We start from the raw sequence: 23253 nt of genomic DNA on the forward strand, positions 1-23253 counted from the left end.
TTAAACAGTATTAATAAAATCAGCTCTAAGTAAATGAAATCCTTATGGTTTTTATTAATGATATTAATTTCTTCTTGAGGTTTCCACAATTGCTTTTAAAATCAAGTTTCTAATATCCTCTACTCTTCATACATCTCTAATTGGAAAATATATAAGAGCATTAGCAAAAGCTAATAAAAATGGTCTTACATGTTTTCAAAATAAATGGTTAACAATTTAACATCTCTGATATTCTTTTCAAGCTACCACTATTCTTTTGTGTATTGAGTCCTATAAATTACAGACCACTATTTCATGCACTAATATATGAAATAAATGCTATAGCTAAAGATAAATGCGTTGGTTGGAAATTTTTAATCTGAACTTTCGTCTAATATTGTAAAATACATCTGATAATCTTGGACTTTCCTGTAAAGCCATCCATCAGCAATGTACCCCTCAGGCACCTTTAACTACACTTGTGGTCCTCAACTCTGGCCACACTTACCTTTTTTTTTTTTTTTTTTTTGAGACAGGGTTTTTCTCTGTTGCCCAGGCTGGCAGGATCATAGCTCACTGCAGCCTCAACCTACCGGGCTCAAGTGATCGCCCGCCTCAGCCCCCTTAGTATCCAGGATTACCGGCACATGCCACCACACCCGGCTAATTTTTTTGGAACTTTTTAGTAGTGACAAGGTCTCACTATGTTGCCCAAGCTGATCTCAAACTCCTGAGCTCAAGCGATCCTCCTTCCTTGGCCTCCCAAAATGTTGGGATTACAGGTGTGAGCTACCATGTCTCACCTTAGAATTTTAAAAATTATACCTGGACACCACCACAACTTAAATGTGTTAGAATTTCTCGTGATGAATATTTTTTGAAAGCTTCCTGATATGACCGTGGTTGACAGCCACCATGGCAGATCTTTTCATCTACTTCCTGGATTTCCTTGCCTCACTTTTAAGAATTCTAAAGCTGATATTTTGTGTTACATGCATTACTTCCAGAATTAGATGCTGCTAATGTTTATTCAATGAGTATTACTGAATACACTTTCTTAGCCTCTTTACATTGCTATTACCTGAAAACCTTACGACAAAACAATAAATAAAGTGTTCATGTTATTTCTACATACAGATGGAAAGACTGAGATTCAAACATGTTCATTGTCTTCTCCAACATGTTCTTTTTGCGTGTTTGCTGTTGACCTCAAGAAAGACTTGGAAATAAGACCGTAATCTGTAAATTTTTTTTTTTTTTTTTTTTTTGAGATGGAGTTTTGCTCTTGTTGCCCAGGCTGGAGTGCAATGGCGGGATCTTGGCTCACCGCAACCTCCACCTCCCAAGTTCAAGCGATTCTCCTTCCTCAGCCTCCTGAGTAGTTGGGATTACAGGCACGTGCCATCACGCCTGGATAATTTTGTATTTTTGGTAGAGACAGGATTTCTCCATGTTGGTCAGGCTGGTCTCAAACTCCCAACCTCAGGTGATCTGCCTGCCTTGGCCTCCCAAAGTGCTTGGATTGCAGGCGTGAGCCACTACTCCTGGCCCATGATCTGTAATTTTAATCAAAAGTGTTAGGTTACATAGTGCATTGTAAATTTTCAATTATGCCTAATATAAATAAGCACAACCAACACTATTTTTCAAAGTCACATAAAAATGTTTAAGAAATCACAGAGGCTCTCTACATAATAAAAGTAAAAGTGAGAAAGGCAGAATTTAGAATGATTTGTTAGAGAAGAACTGTAGGTTCTGCATATAAAATAGGCTCATTTAACAATATGCCATTCTGTATGCCCCAAAGGATATGGGGAAAAGTTAAGAAACTTCATTTTAAATCAGTTGTGAAATGCGGTTTAATTATCAGAAGCAAATGAGACACAATTTTTTCCACCAATAAAGCAGTTTTAAATGTTGTTCACTTTATTTTAGATATTGTAAGCATAAAAATGATTTGATAAACCTGGACAAAATTTTTGAAGAGTTTCATGAATCCAAACATGTTTATACTATAATAAATTATTTCCAAGACACCAGAAACACCATAGCTAAAATACAGTTCAAATGAGATCTACATTTAATGTAGAAGAACCAGACATCCCTTATCTATATCAACTACTAATATCCCTGCTGTGAACTATAAATTAACGAGGTTCATTTTGTGTGTGTGGCCATGGAGCCAGGCTTCCAAGCCCCATTTAAGCCACATCAGTCATACCTCATATATTTATTTAATGAAGACAAGCACTTTCAAGTTGCTTTATGCATTTGCATCTTTGAAGGCACTGTATATTATATTTTTACTGCAACATTTGAGTTCTGGTTCTGTATTTTGTGTTGATAAACCTAAATACGGTTTGAAGTTATTTTGATTCCATTTATATATTTGCTTTAGGCAACTGGGGGAAGGAAATACATTTGACATCAGAACACTCAAGTCTTATGAGGAAAGAATTACAGGAAAGCTCAGATCAGCTGTAAGTAATAAACATGTCTTATTGTAATGCCTACTATGAGCCAGGCCTGTTGCATAAACATAAAATAATATAATCTTCCCAACAACCCTGAGATGAGTGTATCATTGCTATTAATTTCTAATTACAATGTTAACTTATACAAATAGAGGCAGATTAGGAGAAGTTAACAAGTAGCAGAGTGAGTCTGAAATCCTGAAGTAACTATAGATCTGCTCAGTGAAGGAAAACGATGGGCCAGGTGCGATGGCTTACGCTTGTAATCCCAGCACTTCGGGAGGCCAAGGTGGGTGGATCACGGGGTCAGGAGATCGAGACCATCCAGGCTAACAAGGTGAAACCTCGTCTCTACTAAAAATACAAAAAAATTAGCCGGGCGTGGTTGCAGGCACCTCTAGTCCCAGCTACATGGGAGGCTGAGGCAGGAGAATGGCCTGAACCCGGGAAGCGGAGCTTGCAGTGAGCTGAGATCACACCACTGCACTCCAGCCTGGGCGACAGAGCGAGACTCCGTCTCAAAAAAAAAAAAAAAAGAAAACAGTGATGGGCATTCTTAACAGAATTCTGAACATGTGGTCCAAATACAATGGTGGAAGCTTAATAGTGAGAAATGAGTTAGTCTGAGATCACTAAAGGGCTCTTGTAATTCTTGATTCTTTGGGCTGGAAGAGAAACATCTGGACCACAGCAGGAAGAGAGAGCTTGGAAAATATCCTCTCAGGAGCATGGTGGAGATTGGCAGTGTTTCAGAGCAGGAGAGGGCTGTTGGAAACCATCTGATTGACAATATGTAATAACTTCTTAATAGCATCCCTGCACCTCATCATTTTATCATCTACTCTTTAGCCAAATTTGTCTTCCTAAAACTGGAAATCTGGTTATGTAATTTCCTGATTTAAAATCTTCCACCTAAACATTAAAGTAATACCCAAACATTTTAAATGGCCCATAAAGCCCTTCAAGCTATGGTTGTCTTCTGCTTAATCCTCCAGCCTCACCTCATTCAGTTGCCACTCTCTGCATTAAGCCTTATGTTCAACCTGCACATAATCATTTAGATATCATTATAGTTCCTATAATTTGTCACACATTCTCTTCACACATTTAAATATGCTGCTCTTCTGGCTTCAAATAATTATTTCCCCCATGAAATGACCTCTCCTCTTCTCCTCTACTTTGAGCTATAAACAACTACTATCTTCATTTTCCAACTTGGATTTGCTGACTATCCATGACCTAGAGACTTGGTCAGGCACATCTTTCACATACTCCAAGAAAGCCCTGTGTTCCTCCCATCATAGAGTTCATCAGATTGCACTGTAAGTCCATCTGTAATTATCTGTGTCTTTACTAAATTATAGGCTCTGGGCAGGCAGGAGCCAGGCTTATCCACTCATCACTCTTTTCCCACTATCTAGCACCATGCTTGGGCTCAATACTTGAATTAAGTTGGTTTTTTGAGACAGGATCTTTTTCTGTTGCCCAGGCTGGAGTGCAGCGGCACGAACATGGCTCACTGCAGCCTTGACCTCTTGGTCTCAAACAATCCTTCTGCCTCAGCCTCCCATGTAGCTGGGACCACAGGTGCACACCACCACTCCTGGCTATTGTGTTTGTTTGTATTTTGTAGAGACAAGGTGTCACTTTGTTGCTCAAGATGGTCTTGAATGCCTGGGTTCAAGCAATCCTCCTGCCTCAACCTCCCAAAGTGCTGGGATTACAAGCATAAGCCACCGTGCCCAGCTTGAATTAAAATTTAATACATTCATACAATACTTCAGGTATCAGAGATATAAAAGATTTTTTTAATTCATGATCCCTCATCCTCCAGCTTGTGTATAGGAGAACCCTCCCTCCTGGAGATCTTAAATAGTTTTCCTTTGCCCATATATTTCATTAGTGCTTAGTGAATATAAATCTTAGTCCAAAAATTCAGATGCGCAAAAAAAAACCTGTTGTTTTATTTTCTAAAAATTATCTTATCAACTTAGATCTAAATTCCCCTGAGATGGCAAGGCAGTCAACTTCAGGGTTCTATCAGCTTTCTCCGTGGAGCAATTGCAAAGTCTATGGAGTCTTAACAGTCTTATTTTTTAAGTCATGCTTTCAGGCTTCCATATCGCCTTCTCCGTAGTCCTCCTAACCAGCCAGCTCTGCAGCTTTCCTATCATGCTTGGCTCTCACCTCTTTGGAGAAGATGGGTATACTGAAGCTTAGAGTCCCGCCTGTCATAATGCATCATTCTATCAGCTCTTCTGAGGCCTGGCCACCTCCTCAGAGCACTGTCCTAGAGCAATGTCAAATTCCAGCTGATCTTTTCTCCATTCCCTCCCAATTGGAAGCCTCAGAATATATTATGTTTAATACTGAATAAATTGTTATTTCCCTTTTCATGTTTCTCATAGAAGAATTCTTTCTCCTCATTCCCTTCTCTTTAAGGCACTTAGACTTCAGGTCACAAAAGCCAAAAAAGAAATTGAACTATCGAACTGAAGACAATTTAGCTTTCTAATTTGGTGAGTTGGAATTTTTCTGGTAGCAGGTGAACATACCCCCAAGTCATACGGTCTTATGCATAAAGAAAAATGAATTGGTTACAGCACTGAGAACATCAAGGTATAGTTTTGGCTCCCAGCAAGCTGGGTTTCAGGGCTCAAATTAGGTAATCAGGGTTGGGTTTTCCTCTATGGGTTTTGGCTTCATTCCTCTCATTGAATTTATTCTCTGAGCGATTCTCCAATCATTATCTCTGGTTACACTGCCATCTTAGCTTCAAGTCCATTAAGGAAGAGAATGAGAGTCTCCTTTCTAGAACAACCAGAAAAATAAACTTTATTGGCACTTATTTGACTTCGATTGGATCACATTTTCACCCTGAACTCAATGACCAAGGTAATATGATGCATGAGTGAGTTAAATCCAGGTCCTGTACTTTACACTGGAGCTAGGGATGGGAGTTACCCAAAGCATATGGGCTGAGAGGGGAATAGTGTCCTGAGGAAAAACGAATGTGATTACTGAAAACGGGAGACATTAATCTAGATTGCATACGAAAGTAATATATTTTCTTACAGATAGTTTCAATAATTAGGTGCCAACTGTTCCTTTCTTCCCTCAGTGCACATGCTACTCATCCCATCAAGAGGCAGAGCCCCTTTCCCCTCCCCTTGAATAAGGCTGGCTTTGTGACTTGCTTTGCCTAATAGAATGCAGCAGAGGTAGCCCAAGTGGGAGCTTTCGGGCCTATTAAGGGCTAATCCTCAAACTTCAGAGCTCTCTTAAATCCTTGAGCCTCTAGGTAAAATATCCAGGACATCCTGGTAGAGCAGCTATGTGGAATTACACACCATGTAGAGAATGAAGTGACTCAGAATTAAGGCCCCAAAAGTGAGAGAGGCCTGCTTGGACCTCCCAGCTCAGTGGAGTTATCAACTGAGTGCAGTCAGTACAGACCCCAGCCAACCCCACATGGCGAGAAGAACAACTACCCAGCCAATCAGTCCTGAGAAATAGTAAGTCACTATTATTTTAAGTCAACAAGTTTTGGGGTGGTTACACATCAAAATGCAACTGATATACTGTTTTACCCTCTGAGGGAAAACTCCACAAGATGAGGAAACACAGAACCTGTCACCTGCTAAAAGGAGAAGGAGAAAACCAGCAGCCTTAGTGCTATTTATCAACCCACTCTACTTGTAAGCACCCCGGCCTCTGTCTCCTAATTCAGCGCTCTTACCCCTATGGTTCACTGTCATCCAAAACATTGTGCCTTAATATTCAGAAAAGCATATACACTTGCTAAGTGTAAATTGAATTGGACAAAAAGGTGCATGGGCAATTTAGATTCTGACAAAAGAATAAATTAGAGCGCTAATAGGAGAAAGAAATCTTTCAAGAAAATAACTTGACTGTAGTGTGACAAACTGATTTGATTATTTGTACTGGTCACAGTCAACTGCTAAAATTATATGGTGGTTTATCCTACAGCAAATAAATAAAACTAAAAGACAGTTCTGAAGTTTAAACCCCTGTTATCATCATTATTTCTCTTTTGCTTCATTAATCCTTAAATTATATGAAAAAAAGCTTCAAGCTTTACTAATGAATCATTTCAAAAGAATGAGAGATGTCTTATCTATTGGCTGTAATGATGTTAAAAATTACATTGACTAAAGAATAGCAATTAACTTATTAAATAACTTTTATATATGAAAGGCCATGTTCATTTCAGGGACAGTAATATACTAAGGCTAAGATTGTTTAGAGTTTGGAAAATGTGACTTTAAAAATAGAACATTTTGAAGACTTACACTTAAATATACTTAGTTTTTTGGTCAATTTTGAAAAATTATGGATAATTACAATAAAGTCTCAGTAGTCTACTCTGTAATTATATTCAACCTGTGAAAATTACATGATTTAAACATCCATCTCTGAAAATAAAACTAGTCCCAGTTAATCAACAGAATAAAAAAGCAACCCACAGAATAGGGGAAAATATTTGCAAATTATGTATCACATAAAGGATTAATATCCTGAATATAGAGAACTCCTAAAACTCAAGAACAAAAAGACAACCTGATTCAAAAATGGGCAAAGGGCATAAACAGACATTTCTCCAAAGAAGATGTGCAAATGCCCCATGAGCACATGGAGAGATGCTCAACATCACTAATTATTAGGACAAAGCAAGTCAAAGCAACAATGAAATAATAACTCAGACCTATTAGGATGGCTACTATTTAAAATAAATACAAGTGAGCAAGGATATGAAGTCATTGGGACTCTTGTGCATTGTGAATGAGAATGTATAATGGTACAGCCGCTGTGGAAAACAGTTTGGCAGTTTCTCAAATAATTAAAAATAAAATTACCATATGATCCTGCAGTTCCACTTCTGGGTATATGCCCAAAAGAATTAAAAACAGGATATGGAAGAGATATTTGTATAACCATGTTCATAGCAACATTATTAGCAATGGCTAAACCACAGAAGCAACATAGGTGTCCATCGATGGATGAATGGATAGGGAAAATGTGGTATATACATACAATGGCATATTATTCTGCCTTGAAAAAGAAGGAAACTCTGACACATGCTACAACATGCATAACACTTGAGGATATTATGCTAAGTAAAATAGGCCAGTCACAAAAAGACAAATACGGTATGATTCCACTGGTAGGAAATACTTAGAGTAGTCAAAAGCATAGGAACAGCAAGTAGAATGATGGTTCCCAGAGGCTGTGGGGAGGATGCAATGAAGATTTATTGTTTAATGTGTGTGGAGTTTCAGTTTTACAAGTTTAAAAGAGTTCTGGAGATGATAATGGTAATGGTTATACAATATTATAAATGTGTTTAAAACCACTGAATTGTACACCTAAAAATGGGTAATATGGTAAACTTTATGTTTACGTGTATTTTACCCCAATTTTATGTTATGTGTATTTTATGTTATGTGTATTTTACCACAATTTTTAATAAATAGGGGAAAAAACTAGTTCTAGTTAAACTACAAAAAGAGCAGGTCAAGAATGGTTAGAGATTGGGAAAAAGAATGAGAATAGAGCAAATGTGGAGGTGAGATTAGATGGGATGGGGTAATTATAAAGGTCAATAAAAGATAAAGCTATAAAGCAAAGGAGAGGTATGTATACATGATTTCTGTCCTCACAACATTATGATTTGTCCTCTTTGCTACAAATTCTGTTACTTCATTGTGGTGTCATCCAATCTCATCTTGGATAAAAATGAATGTTAACATTCTTTCAATAAACTTATTTCCTTAAGCTTTGAAAAAGCAAAGTAAGAAGAGACAAACAAAAAGAGTAAGTTCAATTTGAATTATCAAACACCATAGAATGTATGTATATGGTACTATTTATCCCAGTGAGCAAATATAAAGAGCACATTTATGGTAATAACACAGTATAGATCCAGAACTACAACAACAAGTTATAGGTCTAAAAGGACAGATAAGAAAGCATTAATCAAGCCTTCATATGGGCATTGATTAAAGATAGAGTTAATAATAAAATCAACACTATCCTCAATTATCAGCAAATCAATTATCATTTCTTTTGAAATGATATCAATAAATGCCCCCCCAGAGTTTCTCAATTTTATTTCCAATTTTATCACAAAACAAGTTTTATTTTTGTTTCGTTATTATTATTCTTGAGATAAGATCCCATTCTGTCACCCATGCTGGAGTACAGTGGTGTGATCGCAGCTCACTGCAGGCTTGACCTCCAGAGTTCAAGCAGTCGTCCCACCTCAGCCTCTTATGTAGCCGGAACTACAGGCATATGCCATCATGCTCAGTTATTTCTTTTTAGAGGGAGAGAGATAAGGTCTCGCTATATTGCCCAGATTAGTCTCAAACTCCTGGACTCAAGCAATCCTCCTGCCTTGGCTTCGCAAAGTGCTGGGAATACAGGTCCGAGCCACTTCACCCAGATAATTTTTAAGTTTTTTGTATTATTATCAATATATATCATTTTTAAAAGATGAAGACCTTCTTCACTCCTTCTAACTGGGCCACTACAATTTAGCAATTAAGAAAACCCCCTAGAATACAAGTATTTTGATTTACGTATCTACTCGGGGTGGTAAATTTTAAAACTGCCAATATCAAGACTACCCAATCATATATTTTTTTAATTTTTCTCACAATAGCGTTGTCACTAAAGTAATATTTTCCTTAAGATATGATTCATAATGCAAAAGTTATAGAAAACTCTTTGCTGTATTGTGTAATACCAACTATATAGTGCCATATAGTTAAGAACAAAGGTAAATTAAACATGATTTGTGATTTAAAAAAAAAGTCTACAGCTCCTAATCTTTGCTGCCAATATCAGGATACTGCCAAAAAACTGACCCAGACATGGTGAATTTAAGCTTCAGTAAAGAAATCTAACCCCAAGTCAGTAAACGGAAAAACAATCATCTGTCTTAAGAATATCCCATTCCATATAAAAGAAAGAGTCACACTCTTAAAATATTCAGCACATTTAAAATTATTCTTAAAAATATGACTAATGCAAATAATTGCTTACTATAAGAAGGAAATGAACTATAAAATCAGTAGCTTTTTACCAAATGACCTATGCAAATTTTAGAGAACTTTTAGATAAAACTAGCAGTGGAGAAAAAAATGAGAACATAAAAATCCATTAAGAAAATAATTAAACTAGGGAAAGATAAAAACAATTATAGAATAAATCTTATTTCTGATTAAAGCAGATTATGAAATCAGATCATCATAATTTGGCAACCATCATAGTAATAATTGATTCCAAAAGAATCATCAGCATATGCTAAAACTAACTGGATGAAAGTCAGATGAGTAACAGAATATTTATGTACCTTAGTTTCAAATGATCTCTCAGAATGCACTTATTAATTACAAAAGAAACAATACAACTTTACATGGGGACAAAGGAGGACACCGAATTAATGAACTGATCAAAGTTAATACCGCTGGCAATTGGACAATCTGACATTATGCACCTCCTGATGGGAAGCATGGGAAACGCAACATGCTTATGCAATGTTCCTGCCAAAAATGCGTGAATTGAGCCTAGTCATGTTGAAGTGCCTCAGAATGCATTTTTAAGGACGTTCTCTGAACTAGCTTGCCTACTGTATATTCTTCAAAAATATAAAGATTATGAAAACAAACCAACAAAAACCCCTGGGGAATGTTGCACACTCTAGCAAACCAACAAGACGTGCAACTGAGAACCATGTATGATCCAACAATTTCTTTTCCTACAAAGGACATTATTGGGACAATTGGCAAAATGGGAATGTCTTTAGATGAGATAATAATATCAATGTTAATTTCCTGATTTTGATCATTCTATTTTATTTTATTTATTTATTCATTTTTTGGAAATAGGGGTCTCACTAATGTTGCCCAGCCTGGACTGGAACTCCTGGGCTCAAAGGATCTTCATGCCTCAGTTTCCCGAGTAGCTGTGACTCCAGGCACATACCACTGCACCTGGCTTGATAATTAATCATACTTTAGTTCTATGGCATGATGTCTTTGATTTTAGAAAATATTCACTAAAATATTTAAGAGTAAAGGAGCATCATGTCTGCTACTTAACTTCAAAGACAAAAGAATATGTAAAGGGAAAATTGTACTGTGTGTGTGCTATATGTATGTGTGTAATATTACATATATACATACATAAAAGAGAGAAAGAGCAGTAAAGTAAAACAAAGGCAGCAAGTGTTAACATTTAGGGAATCTAGAAGGTTTGTTTCATATTCTTACCATCTTCCCATCAGTCTGAAATTATGTCAAAGTAAAAGCTGAAAAAAGAATGAAGCATGATTTTTTATCATTTTCAAATACTATCCGTTCTTATGATCTTGCCAAATATATTTTCAGTCAAAAATCCAAAATTTTATAGGTCATTTCCATTTAATCAAAGAATATTAACAAGAAAATAGTTATTTTTGTGCAATGTTGGAAGCATGTGACATGTATTACTCTAAATTCTGTTTGCATGTCCTCATGTCTAAGCACCTGGTAGTTTTTGAAATGGGTAAGTGGCAAATAGCTGCAATATAGAAGGATAGTATTATTAACCTATCTGAGGTAACCATGTTTTGAATAGCAAAATATATGTGCCTTGTAATTTTTTAGGCTACTAAAAAGCTGTAATATTGACTTAATGTCAATGGATACATGAGAGAAGAATATTTTACTGCCCTGAAATTATGGGGCACCTTGATTTACAGATGAAAAATAAAAACAACAAAAACAACAGCAAAAACTCTGTTTCATGAACACAGGTGCATTCAGAGCCCTAACAGTACAAAAAAGATGAATATTCATCTTGCTCTTAATGAACTTTCCAGTTGATTGAGGTAAAATGTATGCCTGAAACATATCAAGTACAAATCTGTATGTAAACTTTTTTAATTATGAAAAAAGAAATATTGCTTCATTTACTATCTTTATTGATACATGAGATTTTTCTTTTTAAACTGATATTCAAGGTAATTGATACTTGGTTCATCAAAATAAGTTTTAGCAATTGCTGCTTACAATATCTCCAAAGGCATTATTTGATTTAATACCAGATGTAGGGCCATTCATGATTATTATTTCTTGTTCTCTTCAGAAACAGAGGAGGTTTAGTTTCTGGGATTTTTCTTACCTATGATGTTCAGTTTATTGATTTTTTTCAGCCTTCCCTTTTTCTGAGTACTTCAAATGAGCCAGAGTTTGGTAATTCAAATGATCGTTAGAATTGCTGACAATGAAGAATTAGTATGCTCTGAAGTTGGTCTGTAGTCCTTTGATTCAAAATAAAATTTTGCTAGTTCTAGTGCTTATAACTTCTGATGACACAGAATCATTTATAATATTATTTTCTGATTCTTGGCTACAGTCTTAGCTGTAGATACAGTTTATGTTACTGTGATTAGCGCAACATAAAGAAATGATAAAATATTGATGGACTGAAAAGCAGTTTTCTATGTGACTTTAAAACTAAGTAATCAACATAATTGGTGATGAGTAGTATAGAGAATATTCTATGAACTTTCATTCAAATGGCAAAAAACATATTGTAGATTATGAGGTAAGAAAAACATCTAGCTAATTTTATGATGGTGTTTTGATTTTTAATAATTGAAAGGTAAAAAATACTCAACTATTCCCTATTCTTTTTAAAGAAATCAGTGACAGGTAGTAAAATGATGAAGTCTGTATATTTCATAACATAACTAATACTATATTCAATTAATAAATGAAACCAATCTAAGAATCTTGTAGTGTCCTGAAGTTGTTGGGGAATCATTTTTATCCCATGCTGGTCTTTGTTTATCTGGCCAATTGTAAGGTAGTGGATAAAAATGGGATATAGAAACATCAGAGAAGAATGAGAATGACTAAGTCAATGTTCCTAATGTTTAGAGTGGAGGTTTTATTTAGAAAGTGCAGTGAGGCACATACAGAATGGATTCATATTTAATAAAATCTCTGACATCATGAATTATACCAATCATATGTGATATTTTGATGTAACAGGACCATTTGTATGCAAAAACAAAAACAAGTCTGGGCACAGTGACTCATGCCTGTAACCCCAGCACTTTGGGAGGCCAAGCCAGGCGGATTACTTGAGCCCAGGATATTGAGAGCAGTCTGGGCAACATAGGATAATCCCGTAACTACAAAATGAAAATAAAAATAAAAAGTTAGCTGGGCTTGGTGGTGCACACCTGTGGTCCCAGCTACTTGGGGAGGCTGAGGTGGGAATCTCACTTGGGCTTAAGAGGTCGAGGCTTCAGTGAGCATTGCTTGCACCACTGCACTGCAGTCTGAGCAACAGAGCTAGAACCTGTCTCACAAAAACAAACAAACAAAAACAGCAATAAAGAAACAAACCACAGTTAACACATACTAAGTGCTTACCATGGGATGTGTGACTGTACAATGGATTAAATTCTCATCTATTTATGAAGTGTAATTATGAAGCAAGAGGTAGCTTGGTCACATTTACGTTGCTAGTAAATCCTTAAGCAACTGCTACTACAGAAGTGCTTCTGTAATTTGTCCAAACCAACACAGCACTTGGTATTCTGAGTAGTTTCTAATCTTCCTGCCACTCACCTTATATCCCTTTTTCCTGTTCATGTCATCCAGTCAACCTGAAGATTAATGCAGCTTCTGTAGCCCTGATCCCCTGATTCCCTGTTCAACCTAATTTATATGCAGCCTGAGGCTACTCTGGAGAAATACTTTAACACATCCTCACCAGCATTGCTGCTGGCTTGCCCAGGCCTGTGAATGACACACGTTATTACTACTCTATTTCTACTTCATGAAATTAGGTAACTGGGTCATTTACTTGTGAAAGGACTATCTGTAGTGTGATTTCTTTTAACTAAAACTTTCTTTGCAAGGACTCAAGTATTGTATTTGGCTGCTGTTTGTCTTTCAGAGACTGGGTATTATGGGTATTATGTTAATTTAAAAAGGACATTCATTCATTTAATAAATATGTCTTGTGCATCAATAAGTACATACTAGGAATCCAGTCCTAAATGCTGTGGATATAACAGTAAACAATATAAGCAAAGTCCCTGCCTTTATATTCTAGTAGGAATAGTGAGAAATAGACAGATGAGGTAGGTGGATAGATAGAAGATAGATAGATGAAAGAGAAATAAGAGAGAAACGGATGATAATAGAAAACAGATTAGATGGATGGATAGAGAGATACTAGATTGGACGGATGGATGGATGGATGAATAGATAGATAGATAGATAGATAGATAGATAGATAGATAGATAGATGATAGATAGATAGAAAAAGAAAATAGATTAGATGGATAGATAGATAACAGATTAGATTAGATAGATGGATAGTTAGCTAATAGATTAGAGGGATGGGTGTGGGTGGATAGATAGATACAAAGGTAATAGATTACATGACTGGATAGATAATAGATTAGATGTATCGACAAATAATATAGATTGGATAGATGGACAGCTAAGTAACAGATTAGGTGGATGGATAGATGGGTGTGTGGATAAATAGGCACATAATAGATTAGATGGATAGATAAATAATAGATTAGATGAATGGGTGGAGGAATGGTTAGATGATGATGATGATAGATAGATAGATAGATGATAGATAGATAGATAGATAGATAGATAGATAGATAGATATGATAGATAGATGATAGATGATAGATAGATAGATAGATAGACAGACAGATAAACAAATATATATCAAGTGTTGTTGACTGCTGCAAAAGAGAACTAAAACAGGGTAAGAATAATAGAAAGTAGCAGGGAAAGAGTTGCTGTTCCATGTAGTGTGGTCAGGAACATCTCTTTGATAAGACAAAATTTCATCAGAGATCTGAAGGAAGCAAAAAATAAAACACATGAGCTTCTGCACAGCAAAAAAAAAAAAAAACTATCATCAGAGTAAACAGGTAACTTACAGAATGGGAGAAAATTTTTGCAATCTATCCATCTGACAAAGGGCTAATATCCAGAATCTACAAGTAACTTAAACAAATTTACAAGAAAAAAAACAAACAACCCCATCAAAAAGTGCACGAAGGATATGAAGAGACGCTTCTCAAAAGAAGACATTTATGCAGCCAACAAACATATGAAAAAAAGCAGGTCATCACTTGTCATTAGAGAAATGCAAATCAAAACCACAATGAGATAACATCTCACGCCAGTTAGAATGGCGATTACTAAAAAGTCAGGAAAAAACAGATGTTGGTGGGGCTATAGAGAAATAGGAACACTTTCACACTGTTGGTGGGAGTGTAAATTAGTTCAACCATTGTGGAAGACAGTGTGGTGATTCCTCAAGGATCTAGAACCAGAAATACCATTTGACCCAGCAAACCCCTTTCTGAGTATATACCCAAAGGATTATAAATCATTCTACTATAAAGACACATGCACATGTATGTTTATTGCAGCACTATTTACAACAGCAAATACTTGGAACCAGCCTAAATGCCTATCAATGATAGACTGGATAAAGAAAATGTGGCACATGTACACCATGGAATACTATGCAGCCATAGAAAAGAATGAGATCATGTCCTTTGCAGAGACATGGATGAAGTTGGAAGCCATCCTTCTCAGCAAACTAACACAAGAACAGAAAACCAAGCACTGCATGTTCTCAGTCATAAGTGGGAGCTGAACAATGAGAACACATAGACACAGGGAGGGGAACATCACACACGGGGGCCTGTTGTGGGTTGTGGGGATAAGGGAAGGGAGAGCATTAGGACAAATATCTAATGCATGCATGTGTGTGGAGCTTAAAACCTAGATGATGGGTTGATAGGTGCAGCAAACCACCATGGCACATGTATACCTTGGTAACAAACCTGCACGTTCTGCACATGTATCCCAGAACTTAAAGTAAAATTTAAAAAACGAAAAAGAAAAGAAAAACACACATAGAAATCTGGGAGAAAGATATGTTAGGGGCAAGGGCACACCAAATAAGACCAGTGCTTAGAGACTAAATTTTAAATTACCTATCTTGTTATGGATTTCATATAAAGAAGATATTCCCTAGTAATAACTAAGAAAATGTGGGTGCCTATAGCAGCAGTGGATAACATTTTTCCCATGATATGAATACCTGGTAGGCCCCACAGCATGACAAGATACGTCTACAGCATTGCAGAGAGCCTCCTCCACATGTTTAATGCCAAAGAGAAACTTTAAGTGAAGCATATTTAATTTCTTATAGAAAATGAAGATTTAAAACCCTAAAGAAAACTGATTCACTTGAAGAATCTGCTCTCAAATAAGAGTAGTTGAAATCACATTCCCACCAGAGGTCAGCCTAACCACAGGAATGAATTGTTAATTGGCAAAGCAAACTGGTGTTGATTTTTTACAAAATCTAATGCTAATGAAATTGTGGCTTAAATCTCTTTATTTCTTTATGTTGTTTTGTAGTAACTAGCTACTTGGGTGACAAACCATCATGGTTTGAGCAGATCCTTTAAGTGAATCAGATTTTTCTTCAGGTAAATTTTCCTTCTCTATTTGTAATGAAATATACTTCACTGAAGTTTCTCCTTTGGCATTAAACATGTGGAGGAGGCTCTCTGTAATTATATTGTAAATGTACCTTACCACACTGTGAGGCCCTGCCATGTACTCACATAGTGGAGAAAATTTTACCCGCTGTTGCTATTGGCACCCACATTTTCTTAGTGGGACTGAGGGATTTCCAAGGAGCAGGGAGGTGAGCCTTTCAGTACTGGAACCAGGAAAGTCCTGAGCTAATCAGGAACAGCTGTTCATTCTACTGCAGTGACTTAAGCATTTGAGTTTAGTCAGATTTTTTTTCTTAATTTAGACAACCGGGCAACACAGAGTTCCAATTCAGAAGGTATAGGAAACTGAATTTTTAACAAGCTCCTTGACAATTTGGGTACAAATAGACCTTGTTTCAAAAACACTAGTTACAAGATTTTGTATTTAAATTATCTGAAAAGCAGGATATGTTATATTAGCCTAAGAATAGAAACACACATATTAAATACTAACTAAACAGAACAATATATTACTATAACCTTATTTTATCTTTTCCTAAAAAAATTGCTTTTACTTCATAATGAAGAAATTATTTATCCCCTATTAAACTGAGTTATTTATAAAAATAGGTATTTTATCCACCCTTTAGAAATAAAACTCAGTTATATAAAGTATATGTTAAATTATAATCATAATATTGATTATTGCCTACCATACACTAGCTGTGTGCTAGCAAGTTTACATCCTTTCCTCATTTAATCCTTAAAATAACTCCGTAAAATAGGTAATATTTTTCACACTTCACAAATTAGGATACTGTAGCTCAAAGAAGTTAAGTAAATTTCTTGCACCACAAGACTAGAAAGTGACAACCTGGAGCCCAAACATATGTCTACGGCTTAAAATTCATTTTCTTTTCTCTGAAACAAGCATGGCATCTCCAGACTTTACCCTTTTCACACTTTTCAGTGTGTCTCTCCCCAGGCATTTGTGGAGAAGTTAAAAAGGCCATCCTCATTACTTACAAAGTGAACGCTTGAAATATTTTTCCCAGCAGAAATAACCAGATACAGATTCTCTACCTCTGAGCAAAAGCTTCAAGCCAAACTCTCAAACTCGCTCATTTATTTTTCTCCGTTGACTTAAATCCAAGTGCTATCACCTTTGAGATTTCAGATTTGAGTTATAAATTATCTCATTATTAGGCCTACAGAGAAAAAGTTGAGTTTTAGATTGGGCTGAGTCAAATCTAAGTTAGTTTGGGGTCATAATGTAGGCTATTATCCAGTTACGATTGGCCCATCGATTGAAGGACTGCAGTCTCACCAAGAAGTGGGTCTAACGTAGGAAGGAAGTGCGGGTGGACTCCTCCCTGGAGTCTCTCTCCATAGTTGACTACTCCATCCAAAATATCTCTTTCATTTGTTAGGTCACAATTCTCCTTGCATCCCACTTTATATTATACTTAGCTGTAATACTCTCCAATGCTGATTTTAATCTACTTTCTATTTTCACTAAGTTGAGGCTTTACTCCACTCACTCATGGACTAGAAAATTTACCTTACTCCTGTCCAGTTACATTATGGCTCAGAGAGTAACCATATTTTACATTGTAGATGAGTTTATTTCTCTATGAAATGGAAATCTGGAAACATAATATTTTATCTGTTTTAACCATGCAACTAACCTCTGTATTTACTCTGAGAGTTTGTCTCAGAGGAAAGCTAAGGACATAATACTCTGCATTCCCCATCACCACTGGACTCTCATTTGTAAGTCACAGGCACCTGGGAAGTGTAGGCCTGTTGTCTGTTTCCTCCTTCTCTTGCAGAGGTATGGTTTTTTTTGTTGTTTTTTTTTTTGTAATTCTCTCTGTGGTTTTTCTTCCCATAAGCCCAGCTAGAGAGTGACACAGAGCCTCTTCTGCCCCTCACTTCGTTTTTTTTTTTTTTTTTTTGAGACGGAGTCTCGCTCTGTCTCCCAGGCTGGAGTGCACTGGCGCAGTCTCGGCTCACTGCAAGCTCCACCTCCCGGGTTCAAGCCATTCTCCTGCCTCAGCCTGTCCGAGTAGCTGGGACTACAGGCGCCCGCCACCACGCCCGGCTAATTTTTTTTTTTTTTTTTTTTTTTTGTATTTTTAGTAGAGATGGGGTTTCACCGTGGTCTCGATCTCCTGACCTCGTGATCCGCCCCCCTTGGCCTCCCAAAGTGCTGGGATTACAAGCGTGAGCCACCGCGCCTGGCCTTCTGCCCCTTACTTTCTGTGAAAATCAGCACACTAACCTTTTGCTATTAAGGGATTTACTGCCAGTTGATTCTGTTCACAGAGCACCTACTGTTTGAGACCTTGGATTTGAAGTGGGCAGGGATTTGGTGGATGCTTTTGGGAGCAGGCTGAAGAGTTGGGTTGAGAGTGGTGATAGGACAAGTCTACACGGTAGTCTAGTGGTGTATAAAGTGAGACCCACGAATTGCTGGGCTTCCTGAGATCATTTACATAACATCACATTTTTTCACATAAAAATACTAAGGCATCATTTGCATATGTTTGTCTCTTATTCTTTCACTATAGTTTTCTAGAGGGCTCATGTGTGTGATGTCACCATAGATTGAACACAGAGCAGATAACAGACTCTAGCCGTGATTTTCTATTAAGCCATTCATTAGAGAGATTTCAAAAATGTTAAATAACATTGCTCTTCTCACTAATTTTTTTATTTTGGCAAATATAGGTATTTTTCCTAGAAAATACTTTATTTATGTTTACTTGCGATGAGTTAATTCGTGTTGTTTTTATAGAGATTTAGTAAAATTTTTAAAGTATTAGTTTTAATTTCTAATGCCATAAATTTCAATATTACCCAAATAAACCCAAGCTCTTTGGGGTCCTCAATAATTTTTTAAATTGTAAATTGTACGTTTTAATTATATCTGCTTTTTCATCTAATTGCTTGTTATAATATAATCCTCTTAATAATTAATGTTTGCTTACATATCTGCCCCCTCAATGGACTGTAAATTTCCTGAAGAAATAGTCCATGTTGTTTCATCCGTGTGTTTACTTCCCTAACAGAATCTCTATTACAATGCCTGAGGCACAGTTAACACCCAATAATAATTATTGAGTGAACAAATAAATGGGCAAATATCCCCAGCCTTAACTTCTTGCTCGAATGCTAAGCTATCTTCTATCAAGTGGATATTCTCCCTCTGAAGGTATCTGTGACTCAACATGTCCCCATCTTCTGCTCTGTTCTCCAGCTTCCATAATGTGATTTAGTAACATCATCATGAATCAATTAATATCTGTCTCTCTATCATTCTGTCTTTCTCTTCTCTCCCCATGTTCCTCACTCCCACATGCAGACACACACATGTGTACACATGTCACACACATACATACAGATGCACTTATTCCTGGAACACTCTTATTTTCAGTTCAAGTCCCAGCCCAAAGTCACTTATCCATTACAACAGCATTATAATCGTACCAACATCCATTTTTATTAAATTGGTGCAAAAGTAATTGTGGTTTTTGCCATTATCTTTAATGGCAAAATTAATTAAAGATAATGGCAAAAACCACAATTACTTTTGCACCAACCTCATAGATTATTGCTCCTGTTGAATTGTGAATACTTTAATTGTAGAGTCCTTATTTTACTCTATTTTTAAAGTTTTTCTTTAACTTTTAAGTTCAGGGGTAAATGTGCAGTTTTGTTATATAGGTAAACGTGTGTCATGGAGGTTTGTTGTACAGATTATTTTATTACCCAGGTATTAAGGCTAGTACCCCCTTAGTTATTTTTCCTGATTCTCTCCCTCTTCCCTCCCTCCACCCTCCAGAATGTTCCAGTGTCTGTTGTTCTCCTCTATGTGTTCATGTGTTCTTATCATTTAGCTCCCACTTATAAGTGAGAACATGTAGTAATTGGTTTTCTGTTCCTGCATTAGTTTGCTAAGGATAATGGCCTCCAGCTCTATCCATGTTCCTGCAAAGGACATGATCTCATTCCTCTTTTTCTGGCCGCATAGTATTCCATGGTGTATATGTAATACATTTTATTTATCCAGTCTATCATCGATGGGCATTTAGGGTGAGTCCATGTCTTTGCTACTGGGAATGGTGCTGCAATGAACATACACATTCCTGTACCTTTATGGTTGAACAATTTATATTCTTTTGGGTATATTCCCAGTAAGGGAATTGCTGGGTTGAATGGTAGTTCTGTTTTTAGGTGTTTGAGGAATTGCCACACTGTCTTCCACAGTGGTCAAACTAATTTACACTTCTGCCAACAGTGTATAATCATTCCTTTTTCTCCACAATCTCGCCAGCACCTGTTATTTTTTAACGTTTTAGTAATAGCCATTCTGATGTGAGATAGTATCTCATTGTGGTTTTAATTTGCATTTCTCTAATATTCAGTCATATTTAGCTTTTCGTCATATGACTGTTGGCCACAGGTATGTCTCTTTTTGAAAAGCGTCTGCTTTTTAGTGAGGTTGTTTATTTTTTTCTTGTAAATTTGTTTAAGTTTCCTATATTAATAGATGCTGGAGCTTTGTCAAATGCATAGTTTGAAAAAATTTTCTCCCCTTCTGTAGGTTGTCTGTTTACCCTGTTGATAGTTGTTTTGTTGTTTGTTGTGTTTTCTTGCTGTGCAGAAGCTCTTTAGTTTAATTAGATCCCAGTTGTCAATTTTTGCTCTTATGGCAATTGCAGTTGGCATCTTCATCATGAAATCTTTGCCCATTCCTATGTCCAGAATGGTATTGCCTAGGTTGTCTTCCAGGATGTTCACAGTTTTGGGTTTTACATGTAAGTCTTTAATCCACCATGAGTTAATTTGTTTAAATGGTGTAAAGAAGGGGTCCAATTTCAATCTTTTGCATATGGCTAGCCAGTTATCCCAGTACTACTTATTGAGCAGGCAGTCCTTTCCCCATTGCTTCTTTTTATTGACTTTGTCAAGGATCAGAGAGTTGTAAGTGTGCAGCCTTATTTATGGGCTCTCTATTCTGTTCCATTGGTCTATATGTCTATGTGTCTGTTTTCATACCAGTACCATGCTGTTTTGGTTACTGTAGCCCTGTGGTATAGTTTGAATTCAGGTAGCATGATCCTTCCAGCTTTTTTCTTTTTGCTTAGGCTTGCCTTGGCTATTTGAGCTCTTTGTTGGTTCCCTATGAATTTCTTTTTGTCTAGCTTTGAGTGGACTATCATTGGTAGTTTGATAGAAATAGCATGAATCTATAAATTGCTTTAGGCAGTATGGCCTTTTTAACAATGTTTTCTCTTTCTATCTATGAGCATGAAATGTTTTTCTGTTTGTTTGTGTCATCTCTGATTTGCTTGAGCAGTGTTTTGTAGTTCTCATTGCAGAGATATTTCACCCCTACCTGTTTAGCTGTATTCCTAGGTATTTTATCCTTTTGTGGCAATTGTAAATGGGATTGCATTCCTGATTTGGCTCTCAGCTTGACTGTTCTTGGTGCATAGGAATGCTAGTAAGTTTTGTACATTAATTTTGTATCTTGAGATGTTGCAGAAGTTGTTTATCAGCTTAAAGAGCTTTTGGGCCAAGACTATGGGGTTTTCTAGATGTAGGATCGTGTCGTCAGCAAACAGGGATAGTTTGGCTTCCTCTCTTCCTATTTGGATGCCTTTATTTCTTTCTCTTGCCTGATTGCTCTAGCCAGGACTTCCAACACTATGTTGAATAGGAGTGGTGAGAGAGGGCATCCTTCTATTGTGCTGGTTTTTAAGGGGAATGCTTCCAGCTTTCGTCCATTCAGTATGATGTTGGCTGTAGTTTTTTCATAGATGGCTCTTATTATTTTGAAGTATGCTCCTTTAGTACCCAGTTTATTGAAAATTTTTAACATGAAGAGGTGTTGAATTTTGTTGAAAGTCTTTTTTGCATCTATTGAGATAATCATGTGATTTTTGTCTCTAGTTCTGCTTTTGTGATGAATCACATTTATTCATTTATGTTGAACCAAACTTGCATCCCAGGGATAATGTCTATTTGAGGATGGTAGATATGCTTTTTGATGTGCTGCTGGATTGGGTTTGCCCATGTTTTGTTGAGTATTTTTGCATTGATGTTAATCCAGGATATTGGCGTGACATTTTCTTTTTTGTTGTGTCTCTGCCAGGTTTTGGTATCAGGATGATGCTGGCCTCATAGAATGAGTTAGGAGGAGTTCCTTCTCCGAAATTTTTTGAAATAGTTTCAGCAGGAATTGTACCAGCTCTTTTTTGTACATCTGGTAGAATTCAACTGTGAATCTGTCTGGTCCTGGATTTTTTTTTTGTTGGTAGGCTATTTATTACTGATACAATTTTGGAGATAATTTTTTATCTGTTCAGGGATTCAATTTCTTCTTGGCTCAGTATTGGGAAGAAGTATGTGTCCAGGAATTTATTCATTTCTTCTACATTTTCTAGTTTATGGGCACATAGGTGTTCATAATATTCTCTGATGGTCATTTATATTTGTGGGGTCAGTGGTAATATTACTTCTGTCATTTCTAGTTGTGTTTATTTGGATCTTCACTCTTTTCTTCTTTATTAATCTATCTATTTCACTAATGAAAAAAAATAACAACTCCTGGATTCATTGCTCTTTTGAATGGTTCAGTTCTCTCTCAGTTCAGCTCTGATTTTGGTTATTTCTCGTCTTCTGCTTGACTTATGGTTAATTTATTCTTGGTTCTCTAATTCTTTTAGTTGTGACACTAGGTTGTCAAATTAACATCTTTCTAACTTTTTTTATGTGGCCATTTAGTGCTATAAATTTCCCTCTTAACACTGATTTAGCTGTGTCCCAGAGACTGTGGTATATTTTATCTTTGTCCCTATAAAGTTCAGAGAGCTTCTTGATTTCTGCCTTACTTTCATTATTTACCAAAAAATCATTCAGGAACATGTTATTCAATTTCCATGTAATTGTACAGTTTTGAGCAAATTTCTTTGTCTTGATTTCTAATTTGATTGTGCTCTGGTTCAAGAGAGTGGTTGCTACGATTTCAGTTATTCTGCATTTGCTGAAAAGCATTCCATATTCCATTATCTGCTCAATTTTACAGTTATGTGCCATGTGGCAGTGAGAAGAATGTATATTATGTTGCATTTGAGTGGAGAATTCTGTAGCTGTCTATCAGGTCCATTTGATCTAGTGCTGAGTTCAGGTGCTGAATATCTTTATGAATTT

At 36.4% G+C, this 23253-nt stretch overlaps 1 long non-coding RNA gene across 1 annotated transcript in view; it reads right to left on the reverse strand.

Annotated features, from left to right (window-relative positions):
• Positions 1-988: 988 nt before the first annotated feature.
• LOC134736529 (uncharacterized) overlaps positions 989-23253 on the reverse strand; it is a 46370-nt gene continuing 24105 nt past the window's right edge. Inside the window, exon 2 of the long non-coding RNA XR_010120625.1 lies at positions 989-1535. This is a non-coding gene — a long non-coding RNA (uncharacterized lncRNA). The remainder of the gene's footprint in view (positions 1536-23253) is intronic.

This window comes from Symphalangus syndactylus, chromosome 4 (assembly GCF_028878055.3).
Source record: "Symphalangus syndactylus isolate Jambi chromosome 4, NHGRI_mSymSyn1-v2.1_pri, whole genome shotgun sequence".
Classification (NCBI taxonomy): domain Eukaryota; kingdom Metazoa; phylum Chordata; class Mammalia; order Primates; family Hylobatidae; genus Symphalangus; species Symphalangus syndactylus.